The 9,733-nt window shown below is 51.1% G+C and overlaps 30 non-coding genes and 1 pseudogene across 30 annotated transcripts; all 31 read left to right on the plus strand.

Annotated features, from left to right (window-relative positions):
* Positions 1–30: 30 nt before the first annotated feature.
* LOC114926300 (5S ribosomal RNA) lies at positions 31–149 on the plus strand. The gene has a single exon (XR_003816743.1). It is a non-coding gene; the product is annotated as a 5S ribosomal RNA (ribosomal RNA).
* A 188-nt stretch (positions 150–337) lies between these two features.
* Positions 338–456, plus strand: LOC114926311 (5S ribosomal RNA). Its single transcript, XR_003816754.1, has one exon. It is a non-coding gene; the product is annotated as a 5S ribosomal RNA (ribosomal RNA).
* A 189-nt stretch (positions 457–645) lies between these two features.
* Positions 646–764, plus strand: LOC114926322 (5S ribosomal RNA). Its single transcript, XR_003816765.1, has one exon. It is a non-coding gene; the product is annotated as a 5S ribosomal RNA (ribosomal RNA).
* Positions 765–952: 188 nt separating this feature from the next.
* On the plus strand, positions 953–1,071 carry LOC114926333 (5S ribosomal RNA). Its single transcript, XR_003816776.1, has one exon. It is a non-coding gene; the product is annotated as a 5S ribosomal RNA (ribosomal RNA).
* Positions 1,072–1,260: 189 nt separating this feature from the next.
* Positions 1,261–1,378, plus strand: LOC114926312 (5S ribosomal RNA). The gene has a single exon (XR_003816755.1). It is a non-coding gene; the product is annotated as a 5S ribosomal RNA (ribosomal RNA).
* Positions 1,379–1,566: 188 nt separating this feature from the next.
* On the plus strand, positions 1,567–1,684 carry LOC114926313 (5S ribosomal RNA). Its single transcript, XR_003816756.1, has one exon. It is a non-coding gene; the product is annotated as a 5S ribosomal RNA (ribosomal RNA).
* Positions 1,685–1,874: 190 nt separating this feature from the next.
* LOC114926344 (5S ribosomal RNA) lies at positions 1,875–1,993 on the plus strand. The gene has a single exon (XR_003816787.1). It is a non-coding gene; the product is annotated as a 5S ribosomal RNA (ribosomal RNA).
* Positions 1,994–2,181: 188 nt separating this feature from the next.
* LOC114926355 (5S ribosomal RNA) lies at positions 2,182–2,300 on the plus strand. The gene has a single exon (XR_003816798.1). It is a non-coding gene; the product is annotated as a 5S ribosomal RNA (ribosomal RNA).
* Positions 2,301–2,489: 189 nt separating this feature from the next.
* On the plus strand, positions 2,490–2,607 carry LOC114926314 (5S ribosomal RNA). The gene has a single exon (XR_003816757.1). It is a non-coding gene; the product is annotated as a 5S ribosomal RNA (ribosomal RNA).
* Positions 2,608–2,796: 189 nt separating this feature from the next.
* LOC114926315 (5S ribosomal RNA) lies at positions 2,797–2,914 on the plus strand. Its single transcript, XR_003816758.1, has one exon. It is a non-coding gene; the product is annotated as a 5S ribosomal RNA (ribosomal RNA).
* A 189-nt stretch (positions 2,915–3,103) lies between these two features.
* On the plus strand, positions 3,104–3,222 carry LOC114926366 (5S ribosomal RNA). Its single transcript, XR_003816809.1, has one exon. It is a non-coding gene; the product is annotated as a 5S ribosomal RNA (ribosomal RNA).
* Positions 3,223–3,411: 189 nt separating this feature from the next.
* LOC114926377 (5S ribosomal RNA) lies at positions 3,412–3,530 on the plus strand. Its single transcript, XR_003816821.1, has one exon. It is a non-coding gene; the product is annotated as a 5S ribosomal RNA (ribosomal RNA).
* A 189-nt stretch (positions 3,531–3,719) lies between these two features.
* On the plus strand, positions 3,720–3,838 carry LOC114926388 (5S ribosomal RNA). Its single transcript, XR_003816832.1, has one exon. It is a non-coding gene; the product is annotated as a 5S ribosomal RNA (ribosomal RNA).
* A 188-nt stretch (positions 3,839–4,026) lies between these two features.
* On the plus strand, positions 4,027–4,145 carry LOC114926399 (5S ribosomal RNA). The gene has a single exon (XR_003816843.1). It is a non-coding gene; the product is annotated as a 5S ribosomal RNA (ribosomal RNA).
* Positions 4,146–4,334: 189 nt separating this feature from the next.
* LOC114926316 (5S ribosomal RNA) lies at positions 4,335–4,452 on the plus strand. The gene has a single exon (XR_003816759.1). It is a non-coding gene; the product is annotated as a 5S ribosomal RNA (ribosomal RNA).
* Positions 4,453–4,641: 189 nt separating this feature from the next.
* On the plus strand, positions 4,642–4,760 carry LOC114926411 (5S ribosomal RNA). Its single transcript, XR_003816855.1, has one exon. It is a non-coding gene; the product is annotated as a 5S ribosomal RNA (ribosomal RNA).
* A 189-nt stretch (positions 4,761–4,949) lies between these two features.
* Positions 4,950–5,068, plus strand: LOC114926422 (5S ribosomal RNA). The gene has a single exon (XR_003816866.1). It is a non-coding gene; the product is annotated as a 5S ribosomal RNA (ribosomal RNA).
* A 188-nt stretch (positions 5,069–5,256) lies between these two features.
* On the plus strand, positions 5,257–5,375 carry LOC114926433 (5S ribosomal RNA). Its single transcript, XR_003816877.1, has one exon. It is a non-coding gene; the product is annotated as a 5S ribosomal RNA (ribosomal RNA).
* Positions 5,376–5,563: 188 nt separating this feature from the next.
* LOC114926317 (5S ribosomal RNA) lies at positions 5,564–5,681 on the plus strand. The gene has a single exon (XR_003816760.1). It is a non-coding gene; the product is annotated as a 5S ribosomal RNA (ribosomal RNA).
* Positions 5,682–5,869: 188 nt separating this feature from the next.
* LOC114926444 (5S ribosomal RNA) lies at positions 5,870–5,988 on the plus strand. Its single transcript, XR_003816888.1, has one exon. It is a non-coding gene; the product is annotated as a 5S ribosomal RNA (ribosomal RNA).
* Positions 5,989–6,178: 190 nt separating this feature from the next.
* Positions 6,179–6,296, plus strand: LOC114926318 (5S ribosomal RNA). Its single transcript, XR_003816761.1, has one exon. It is a non-coding gene; the product is annotated as a 5S ribosomal RNA (ribosomal RNA).
* Positions 6,297–6,484: 188 nt separating this feature from the next.
* On the plus strand, positions 6,485–6,602 carry LOC114926319 (5S ribosomal RNA). The gene has a single exon (XR_003816762.1). It is a non-coding gene; the product is annotated as a 5S ribosomal RNA (ribosomal RNA).
* A 189-nt stretch (positions 6,603–6,791) lies between these two features.
* Positions 6,792–6,909, plus strand: LOC114926320 (5S ribosomal RNA). The gene has a single exon (XR_003816763.1). It is a non-coding gene; the product is annotated as a 5S ribosomal RNA (ribosomal RNA).
* Positions 6,910–7,098: 189 nt separating this feature from the next.
* Positions 7,099–7,215, plus strand: LOC114926502 (5S ribosomal RNA). Its single transcript, XR_003816946.1, has one exon. It is a non-coding gene; the product is annotated as a 5S ribosomal RNA (ribosomal RNA).
* A 190-nt stretch (positions 7,216–7,405) lies between these two features.
* Positions 7,406–7,524, plus strand: LOC114926455 (5S ribosomal RNA). Its single transcript, XR_003816899.1, has one exon. It is a non-coding gene; the product is annotated as a 5S ribosomal RNA (ribosomal RNA).
* A 188-nt stretch (positions 7,525–7,712) lies between these two features.
* On the plus strand, positions 7,713–7,830 carry LOC114926390 (5S ribosomal RNA). Its single transcript, XR_003816834.1, has one exon. It is a non-coding gene; the product is annotated as a 5S ribosomal RNA (ribosomal RNA).
* Positions 7,831–8,019: 189 nt separating this feature from the next.
* LOC114926503 (5S ribosomal RNA) lies at positions 8,020–8,136 on the plus strand. Its single transcript, XR_003816947.1, has one exon. It is a non-coding gene; the product is annotated as a 5S ribosomal RNA (ribosomal RNA).
* A 188-nt stretch (positions 8,137–8,324) lies between these two features.
* LOC114926509 (5S ribosomal RNA) lies at positions 8,325–8,440 on the plus strand. The gene has a single exon (XR_003816953.1). It is a non-coding gene; the product is annotated as a 5S ribosomal RNA (ribosomal RNA).
* A 184-nt stretch (positions 8,441–8,624) lies between these two features.
* LOC114926511 (5S ribosomal RNA) lies at positions 8,625–8,740 on the plus strand. Its single transcript, XR_003816955.1, has one exon. It is a non-coding gene; the product is annotated as a 5S ribosomal RNA (ribosomal RNA).
* A 189-nt stretch (positions 8,741–8,929) lies between these two features.
* Positions 8,930–9,045, plus strand: LOC114926530 (5S ribosomal RNA). Its single transcript, XR_003816974.1, has one exon. It is a non-coding gene; the product is annotated as a 5S ribosomal RNA (ribosomal RNA).
* Positions 9,046–9,229: 184 nt separating this feature from the next.
* LOC114926576 (5S ribosomal RNA) lies at positions 9,230–9,341 on the plus strand (annotated as a pseudogene).
* The last annotated feature ends 392 nt before the right edge of the window (positions 9,342–9,733 follow it).

Consider the following 9,733-nt stretch of genomic DNA (forward strand, 5'->3'; position numbering starts at 1 on the left):
GTTAACAAAATTGTGTGTGCGAACTATAATAGGTGCGATCATACCAGCACTAATGCACCGGATCCCATCAGAACTCCGCAGTTAAGCGTGCTTGGGCGAGAGTAGTACTAGGATGGGTGACCTCCTGGGAAGTCCTCGTGTTGCACCTCTTTTTTTTTTTTTTTTAACGTCGTGCCGACCTTCATTCTTTAAATGACGCTATCCCGAGTAGGACACCTAAGGGCGAGCCGCAATGGCCTCATCCTCGACAGGCACCTACGGTACCCGCAAGGCTTCGCGATAGTGTTACGCTCTCTCGCGCCGCATGGTTAACAAAATTGTGTGTGCGAACTATAATAGGTGCGATCATACCAGCACTAATGCACCGGATCCCATCAGAACTCCGCAGTTAAGCGTGCTTGGGCGAGAGTAGTACTAGGATGGGTGACCTCCTGGGAAGTCCTCGTGTTGCACCTCTTTTTTTTTTTTTTTTAACGTCGTGCCGACCTTCATTCTTTAAATGACGCTATCCCGAGTAGGACACCTAAGGGCGAGCCGCAATGGCCTCATCCTCGACAGGCACCTACGGTACCCGCAAGGCTTCGCGGATAGTGTTACGCTCTCTCGCGCCGCATGGTTAACAAAATTGTGTGTGCGAACTATAATAGGTGCGATCATACCAGCACTAATGCACCGGATCCCATCAGAACTCCGCAGTTAAGCGTGCTTGGGCGAGAGTAGTACTAGGATGGGTGACCTCCTGGGAAGTCCTCGTGTTGCACCTCTTTTTTTTTTTTTTTAACGTCGTGCCGACCTTCATTCTTTAAATGACGCTATCCCGAGTAGGACACCTAAGGGCGAGCCGCAATGGCCTCATCCTCGACAGGCACCTACGGTACCCGCAAGGCTTCGCGGATAGTGTTACGCTCTCTCGCGCCGCATGGTTAACAAAATTGTGTGTGCGAACTATAATAGGTGCGATCATACCAGCACTAATGCACCGGATCCCATCAGAACTCCGCAGTTAAGCGTGCTTGGGCGAGAGTAGTACTAGGATGGGTGACCTCCTGGGAAGTCCTCGTGTTGCACCTCTTTTTTTTTTTTTTTTAACGTCGTGCCGACCTTCATTCTTTAAATGACGCTATCCCGAGTAGGACACCTAAGGGCGAGCCGCAATGGCCTCATCCTCGACAGGCACCTACGGTACCCGCAAGGCTTCGCGGATAGTGTTACGCTCTCTCGCGCCGCATGGTTAACAAAATTGTGTGTGCGAACTATAATAGGTGCGATCATACCAGCACTAATGCACCGGATCCCATCAGAACTCCGCAGTTAAGCGTGCTTGGGCGAGAGTAGTACTAGGATGGGTGACCTCTGGGAAGTCCTCGTGTTGCACCTCTTTTTTTTTTTTTTTAACGTCGTGCCGACCTTCATTCTTTAAATGACGCTATCCCGAGTAGGACACCTAAGGGCGAGCCGCAATGGCCTCATCCTCGACAGGCACCTACGGTACCCGCAAGGCTTCGCGGATAGTGTTACGCTCTCTCGCGCCGCATGGTTAACAAAATTGTGTGTGCGAACTATAATAGGTGCGATCATACCAGCACTAATGCACCGGATCCCATCAGAACTCCGCAGTTAAGCGTGCTTGGGCGAGAGTAGTACTAGGATGGGTGACCTCTGGGAAGTCCTCGTGTTGCACCTCTTTTTTTTTTTTTTTTTAACGTCGTGCCGACCTTCATTCTTTAAATGACGCTATCCCGAGTAGGACACCTAAGGGCGAGCCGCAATGGCCTCATCCTCGACAGGCACCTACGGTACCCGCAAGGCTTCGCGGATAGTGTTACGCTCTCTCGCGCCGCATGGTTAACAAAATTGTGTGTGCGAACTATAATAGGTGCGATCATACCAGCACTAATGCACCGGATCCCATCAGAACTCCGCAGTTAAGCGTGCTTGGGCGAGAGTAGTACTAGGATGGGTGACCTCCTGGGAAGTCCTCGTGTTGCACCTCTTTTTTTTTTTTTTTAACGTCGTGCCGACCTTCATTCTTTAAATGACGCTATCCCGAGTAGGACACCTAAGGGCGAGCCGCAATGGCCTCATCCTCGACAGGCACCTACGGTACCCGCAAGGCTTCGCGGATAGTGTTACGCTCTCTCGCGCCGCATGGTTAACAAAATTGTGTGTGCGAACTATAATAGGTGCGATCATACCAGCACTAATGCACCGGATCCCATCAGAACTCCGCAGTTAAGCGTGCTTGGGCGAGAGTAGTACTAGGATGGGTGACCTCCTGGGAAGTCCTCGTGTTGCACCTCTTTTTTTTTTTTTTTTAACGTCGTGCCGACCTTCATTCTTTAAATGACGCTATCCCGAGTAGGACACCTAAGGGCGAGCCGCAATGGCCTCATCCTCGACAGGCACCTACGGTACCCGCAAGGCTTCGCGGATAGTGTTACGCTCTCTCGCGCCGCATGGTTAACAAAATTGTGTGTGCGAACTATAATAGGTGCGATCATACCAGCACTAATGCACCGGATCCCATCAGAACTCCGCAGTTAAGCGTGCTTGGGCGAGAGTAGTACTAGGATGGGTGACCTCTGGGAAGTCCTCGTGTTGCACCTCTTTTTTTTTTTTTTTTAACGTCGTGCCGACCTTCATTCTTTAAATGACGCTATCCCGAGTAGGACACCTAAGGGCGAGCCGCAATGGCCTCATCCTCGACAGGCACCTACGGTACCCGCAAGGCTTCGCGGATAGTGTTACGCTCTCTCGCGCCGCATGGTTAACAAAATTGTGTGTGCGAACTATAATAGGTGCGATCATACCAGCACTAATGCACCGGATCCCATCAGAACTCCGCAGTTAAGCGTGCTTGGGCGAGAGTAGTACTAGGATGGGTGACCTCTGGGAAGTCCTCGTGTTGCACCTCTTTTTTTTTTTTTTTTAACGTCGTGCCGACCTTCATTCTTTAAATGACGCTATCCCGAGTAGGACACCTAAGGGCGAGCCGCAATGGCCTCATCCTCGACAGGCACCTACGGTACCCGCAAGGCTTCGCGGATAGTGTTACGCTCTCTCGCGCCGCATGGTTAACAAAATTGTGTGTGCGAACTATAATAGGTGCGATCATACCAGCACTAATGCACCGGATCCCATCAGAACTCCGCAGTTAAGCGTGCTTGGGCGAGAGTAGTACTAGGATGGGTGACCTCCTGGGAAGTCCTCGTGTTGCACCTCTTTTTTTTTTTTTTTTAACGTCGTGCCGACCTTCATTCTTTAAATGACGCTATCCCGAGTAGGACACCTAAGGGCGAGCCGCAATGGCCTCATCCTCGACAGGCACCTACGGTACCCGCAAGGCTTCGCGGATAGTGTTACGCTCTCTCGCGCCGCATGGTTAACAAAATTGTGTGTGCGAACTATAATAGGTGCGATCATACCAGCACTAATGCACCGGATCCCATCAGAACTCCGCAGTTAAGCGTGCTTGGGCGAGAGTAGTACTAGGATGGGTGACCTCCTGGGAAGTCCTCGTGTTGCACCTCTTTTTTTTTTTTTTTTAACGTCGTGCCGACCTTCATTCTTTAAATGACGCTATCCCGAGTAGGACACCTAAGGGCGAGCCGCAATGGCCTCATCCTCGACAGGCACCTACGGTACCCGCAAGGCTTCGCGGATAGTGTTACGCTCTCTCGCGCCGCATGGTTAACAAAATTGTGTGTGCGAACTATAATAGGTGCGATCATACCAGCACTAATGCACCGGATCCCATCAGAACTCCGCAGTTAAGCGTGCTTGGGCGAGAGTAGTACTAGGATGGGTGACCTCCTGGGAAGTCCTCGTGTTGCACCTCTTTTTTTTTTTTTTTAACGTCGTGCCGACCTTCATTCTTTAAATGACGCTATCCCGAGTAGGACACCTAAGGGCGAGCCGCAATGGCCTCATCCTCGACAGGCACCTACGGTACCCGCAAGGCTTCGCGGATAGTGTTACGCTCTCTCGCGCCGCATGGTTAACAAAATTGTGTGTGCGAACTATAATAGGTGCGATCATACCAGCACTAATGCACCGGATCCCATCAGAACTCCGCAGTTAAGCGTGCTTGGGCGAGAGTAGTACTAGGATGGGTGACCTCCTGGGAAGTCCTCGTGTTGCACCTCTTTTTTTTTTTTTTTTAACGTCGTGCCGACCTTCATTCTTTAAATGACGCTATCCCGAGTAGGACACCTAAGGGCGAGCCGCAATGGCCTCATCCTCGACAGGCACCTACGGTACCCGCAAGGCTTCGCGGATAGTGTTACGCTCTCTCGCGCCGCATGGTTAACAAAATTGTGTGTGCGAACTATAATAGGTGCGATCATACCAGCACTAATGCACCGGATCCCATCAGAACTCCGCAGTTAAGCGTGCTTGGGCGAGAGTAGTACTAGGATGGGTGACCTCTGGGAAGTCCTCGTGTTGCACCTCTTTTTTTTTTTTTTTTAACGTCGTGCCGACCTTCATTCTTTAAATGACGCTATCCCGAGTAGGACACCTAAGGGCGAGCCGCAATGGCCTCATCCTCGACAGGCACCTACGGTACCCGCAAGGCTTCGCGGATAGTGTTACGCTCTCTCGCGCCGCATGGTTAACAAAATTGTGTGTGCGAACTATAATAGGTGCGATCATACCAGCACTAATGCACCGGATCCCATCAGAACTCCGCAGTTAAGCGTGCTTGGGCGAGAGTAGTACTAGGATGGGTGACCTCCTGGGAAGTCCTCGTGTTGCACCTCTTTTTTTTTTTTTTTTAACGTCGTGCCGACCTTCATTCTTTAAATGACGCTATCCCGAGTAGGACACCTAAGGGCGAGCCGCAATGGCCTCATCCTCGACAGGCACCTACGGTACCCGCAAGGCTTCGCGGATAGTGTTACGCTCTCTCGCGCCGCATGGTTAACAAAATTGTGTGTGCGAACTATAATAGGTGCGATCATACCAGCACTAATGCACCGGATCCCATCAGAACTCCGCAGTTAAGCGTGCTTGGGCGAGAGTAGTACTAGGATGGGTGACCTCCTGGGAAGTCCTCGTGTTGCACCTCTTTTTTTTTTTTTTTTAACGTCGTGCCGACCTTCATTCTTTAAATGACGCTATCCCGAGTAGGACACCTAAGGGCGAGCCGCAATGGCCTCATCCTCGACAGGCACCTACGGTACCCGCAAGGCTTCGCGATAGTGTTACGCTCTCTCGCGCCGCATGGTTAACAAAATTGTGTGTGCGAACTATAATAGGTGCGATCATACCAGCACTAATGCACCGGATCCCATCAGAACTCCGCAGTTAAGCGTGCTTGGGCGAGAGTAGTACTAGGATGGGTGACCTCCTGGGAAGTCCTCGTGTTGCACCTCTTTTTTTTTTTTTTTAACGTCGTGCCGACCTTCATTCTTTAAATGACGCTATCCCGAGTAGGACACCTAAGGGCGAGCCGCAATGGCCTCATCCTCGACAGGCACCTACGGTACCCGCAAGGCTTCGCGGATAGTGTTACGCTCTCTCGCGCCGCATGGTTAACAAAATTGTGTGTGCGAACTATAATAGGTGCGATCATACCAGCACTAATGCACCGGATCCCATCAGAACTCCGCAGTTAAGCGTGCTTGGGCGAGAGTAGTACTAGGATGGGTGACCTCTGGGAAGTCCTCGTGTTGCACCTCTTTTTTTTTTTTTTTAACGTCGTGCCGACCTTCATTCTTTAAATGACGCTATCCCGAGTAGGACACCTAAGGGCGAGCCGCAATGGCCTCATCCTCGACAGGCACCTACGGTACCCGCAAGGCTTCGCAGATAGTGTTACGCTCTCTCGCGCCGCATGGTTAACAAAATTGTGTGTGCGAACTATAATAGGTGCGATCATACCAGCACTAATGCACCGGATCCCATCAGAACTCCGCAGTTAAGCGTGCTTGGGCGAGAGTAGTACTAGGATGGGTGACCTCCTGGGAAGTCCTCGTGTTGCACCTCTTTTTTTTTTTTTTTTTAACGTCGTGCCGACCTTCATTCTTTAAATGACGCTATCCCGAGTAGGACACCTAAGGGCGAGCCGCAATGGCCTCATCCTCGACAGGCACCTACGGTACCCGCAAGGCTTCGCGGATAGTGTTACGCTCTCTCGCGCCGCATGGTTAACAAAATTGTGTGTGCGAACTATAATAGGTGCGATCATACCAGCACTAATGCACCGGATCCCATCAGAACTCCGCAGTTAAGCGTGCTTGGGCGAGAGTAGTACTAGGATGGGTGACCTCTGGGAAGTCCTCGTGTTGCACCTCTTTTTTTTTTTTTTTAACGTCGTGCCGACCTTCATTCTTTAAATGACGCTATCCCGAGTAGGACACCTAAGGGCGAGCCGCAATGGCCTCATCCTCGACAGGCACCTACGGTACCCGCAAGGCTTCGCGGATAGTGTTACGCTCTCTCGCGCCGCATGGTTAACAAAATTGTGTGTGCGAACTATAATAGGTGCGATCATACCAGCACTAATGCACCGGATCCCATCAGAACTCCGCAGTTAAGCGTGCTTGGGCGAGAGTAGTACTAGGATGGGTGACCTCTGGGAAGTCCTCGTGTTGCACCTCTTTTTTTTTTTTTTTTAACGTCGTGCCGACCTTCATTCTTTAAATGACGCTATCCCGAGTAGGACACCTAAGGGCGAGCCGCAATGGCCTCATCCTCGACAGGCACCTACGGTACCCGCAAGGCTTCGCAGATAGTGTTACGCTCTCTCGCGCCGCATGGTTAACAAAATTGTGTGTGCGAACTATAATAGGTGCGATCATACCAGCACTAATGCACCGGATCCCATCAGAACTCCGCAGTTAAGCGTGCTTGGGCGAGAGTAGTACTAGGATGGGTGACCTCTGGGAAGTCCTCGTGTTGCACCTCTTTTTTTTTTTTTTTTAACGTCGTGCCGACCTTCATTCTTTAAATGACGCTATCCCGAGTAGGACACCTAAGGGCGAGCCGCAATGGCCTCATCCTCGACAGGCACCTACGGTACCCGCAAGGCTTCGCGGATAGTGTTACGCTCTCTCGCGCCGCATGGTTAACAAAATTGTGTGTGCGAACTATAATAGGTGCGATCATACCAGCACTAATGCACCGGATCCCATCAGAACTCCGCAGTTAAGCGTGCTTGGGCGAGAGTAGTACTAGGATGGTGACCTCTGGGAAGTCCTCGTGTTGCACCTCTTTTTTTTTTTTTTTTTAACGTCGTGCCGACCTTCATTCTTTAAATGACGCTATCCCGAGTAGGACACCTAAGGGCGAGCCGCAATGGCCTCATCCTCGACAGGCACCTACGGTACCCGCAAGGCTTCGCGGATAGTGTTACGCTCTCTCGCGCCGCATGGTTAACAAAATTGTGTGTGCGAACTATAATAGGTGCGATCATACCAGCACTAATGCACCGGATCCCATCAGAACTCCGCAGTTAAGCGTGCTTGGGCGAGAGTAGTACTAGGATGGGTGACCTCCTGGGAAGTCCTCGTGTTGCACCTCTTTTTTTTTTTTTTTAACGTCGTGCCGACCTTCATTCTTTAAATGACGCTATCCCGAGTAGGACACCTAAGGGCGAGCCGCAATGGCCTCATCCTCGACAGGCACCTACGGTACCCGCAAGGCTTCGCAGATAGTGTTACGCTCTCTCGCGCCGCATGGTTAACAAAATTGTGTGTGCGAACTATAATAGGTGCGATCATACCAGCACTAATGCACCGGATCCCATCAGAACTCCGCAGTTAAGCGTGCTTGGGCGAGAGTAGTACTAGGATGGTGACCTCCTGGGAAGTCCTCGTGTTGCACCTCTTTTTTTTTTTTTTTTAACGTCGTGCCGACCTTCATTCTTTAAATGACGCTATCCCGAGTAGGACACCTAAGGGCGAGCCGCAATGGCCTCATCCTCGACAGGCACCTACGGTACCCGCAAGGCTTCGCGGATAGTGTTACGCTCTCTCGCGCCGCATGGTTAACAAAATTGTGTGTGCGAACTATAATAGGTGCGATCATACCAGCACTAATGCACCGGATCCCATCAGAACTCCGCAGTTAAGCGTGCTTGGGCGAGAGTAGTACTAGGATGGTGACCTCTGGGAAGTCCTCGTGTTGCACCTCTTTTTTTTTTTTTTTTAACGTCGTGCCGACCTTCATTCTTTAAATGACGCTATCCCGAGTAGGACACCTAAGGGCGAGCCGCAATGGCCTCATCCTCGACAGGCACCTACGGTACCCGCAAGGCTTCGCGATAGTGTTACGCTCTCTCGCGCCGCATGGTTAACAAAATTGTGTGTGCGAACTATAATAGGTGCGATCATACCAGCACTAATGCACCGGATCCCATCAGAACTCCGCAGTTAAGCGTGCTTGGGCGAGAGTAGTACTAGGATGGGACCTCTGGGAAGTCCTCGTGTTGCACCTCTTTTTTTTTTTTTAACGTCGTGCCGACCTTCATTCTTTAAATGACGCTATCCCGAGTAGGACACCTAAGGGCGAGCCGCAATGGCCTCATCCTCGACAGGCACCTACGGTACCCGCAAGGCTTCGCGATAGTGTTACGCTCTCTCGCGCCGCATGGTTAACAAATTGTGTGTGCGAACTATAATAGGTGCGATCATACCAGCACTAATGCACCGGATCCCATCAGAACTCCGCAGTTAAGCGTGCTTGGGCGAGAGTAGTACTAGGATGGGACCTCTGGGAAGTCCTCGTGTTGCACCTCTTTTTTTTTTTTTTTTAACGTCGTGCCGACCTTCATTCTTTAAATGACGCTATCCCGAGTAGGACACCTAAGGGCGAGCCGCAATGGCCTCATCCTCGACAGGCACCTACGGTACCCGCAAGGCTTCGCGGATAGTGTTACGCTCTCTCGCGCCGCATGGTTAACAAAATTGTGTGTGCGAACTATAATAGGTGCGATCATACCAGCACTAATGCACCGGATCCCATCAGAACTCCGCAGTTAAGCGTGCTTGGGCGAGAGTAGTACTAGGATGGGTGACTCTGGAAGTCCTCGTGTTGCACCTTTTTTTTTTTTTTTTTAACGTCGTGCCGACCTTCATTCTTTAAATGACGCTATCCCGAGTAGGACACCTAAGGGCGAGCCGCAATGGCCTCATCCTCGACAGGCACCTACGGTACCCGCAAGGCTTCGCGATAGTGTTACGCTCTCTCGCGCCCATGGTTAACAAAATTGTGTGCGAACTATAATAGGTGCGATCATACCAGCACTAATGCACCGGATCCCATCAGAACTCCGCAGTTAAGCGTGCTTGGGCGAGAGTAGTACTAGGATGGGCTGGGAAGTCCTCGTGTTGCACCTCTTTTTTTTTTTTTTAACGTCGTGCGACTTCATTCTTTAAATGACGCTATCCGAGTAGGACACCTAAGGCCGCATGCCCATCCTCGCACACCACTACCCGCAAGCCCGATGGCCTCTCCCGCGAACAGGGCGACTAATGGTCATACCAATGCCGATCATCGCGAACCCTTAACTGTTCGTATCCTAGCGATAAGGGCGAGCCGCAATGGCCTCATCCTCGACAGGCACCTACGGTACCCGCAAAGCTTCGCGGATAGTGTTACGCTCTCTCGCGCCATGGTTAACAAAATTGTGTGTGCGAACTATAATAGGTGCGATCATACCAGCACTAATGCACCGGATCCCATCAGAACTCCTCAAGTCTCGTGTTGCACCAGCTTTTTTTTTTTTTTT

Source organism: Arachis hypogaea, unplaced genomic scaffold (assembly GCF_003086295.3).
Source record: "Arachis hypogaea cultivar Tifrunner unplaced genomic scaffold, arahy.Tifrunner.gnm2.J5K5 arahy.Tifrunner.gnm2.scaffold_32, whole genome shotgun sequence".
Classification (NCBI taxonomy): domain Eukaryota; kingdom Viridiplantae; phylum Streptophyta; class Magnoliopsida; order Fabales; family Fabaceae; genus Arachis; species Arachis hypogaea.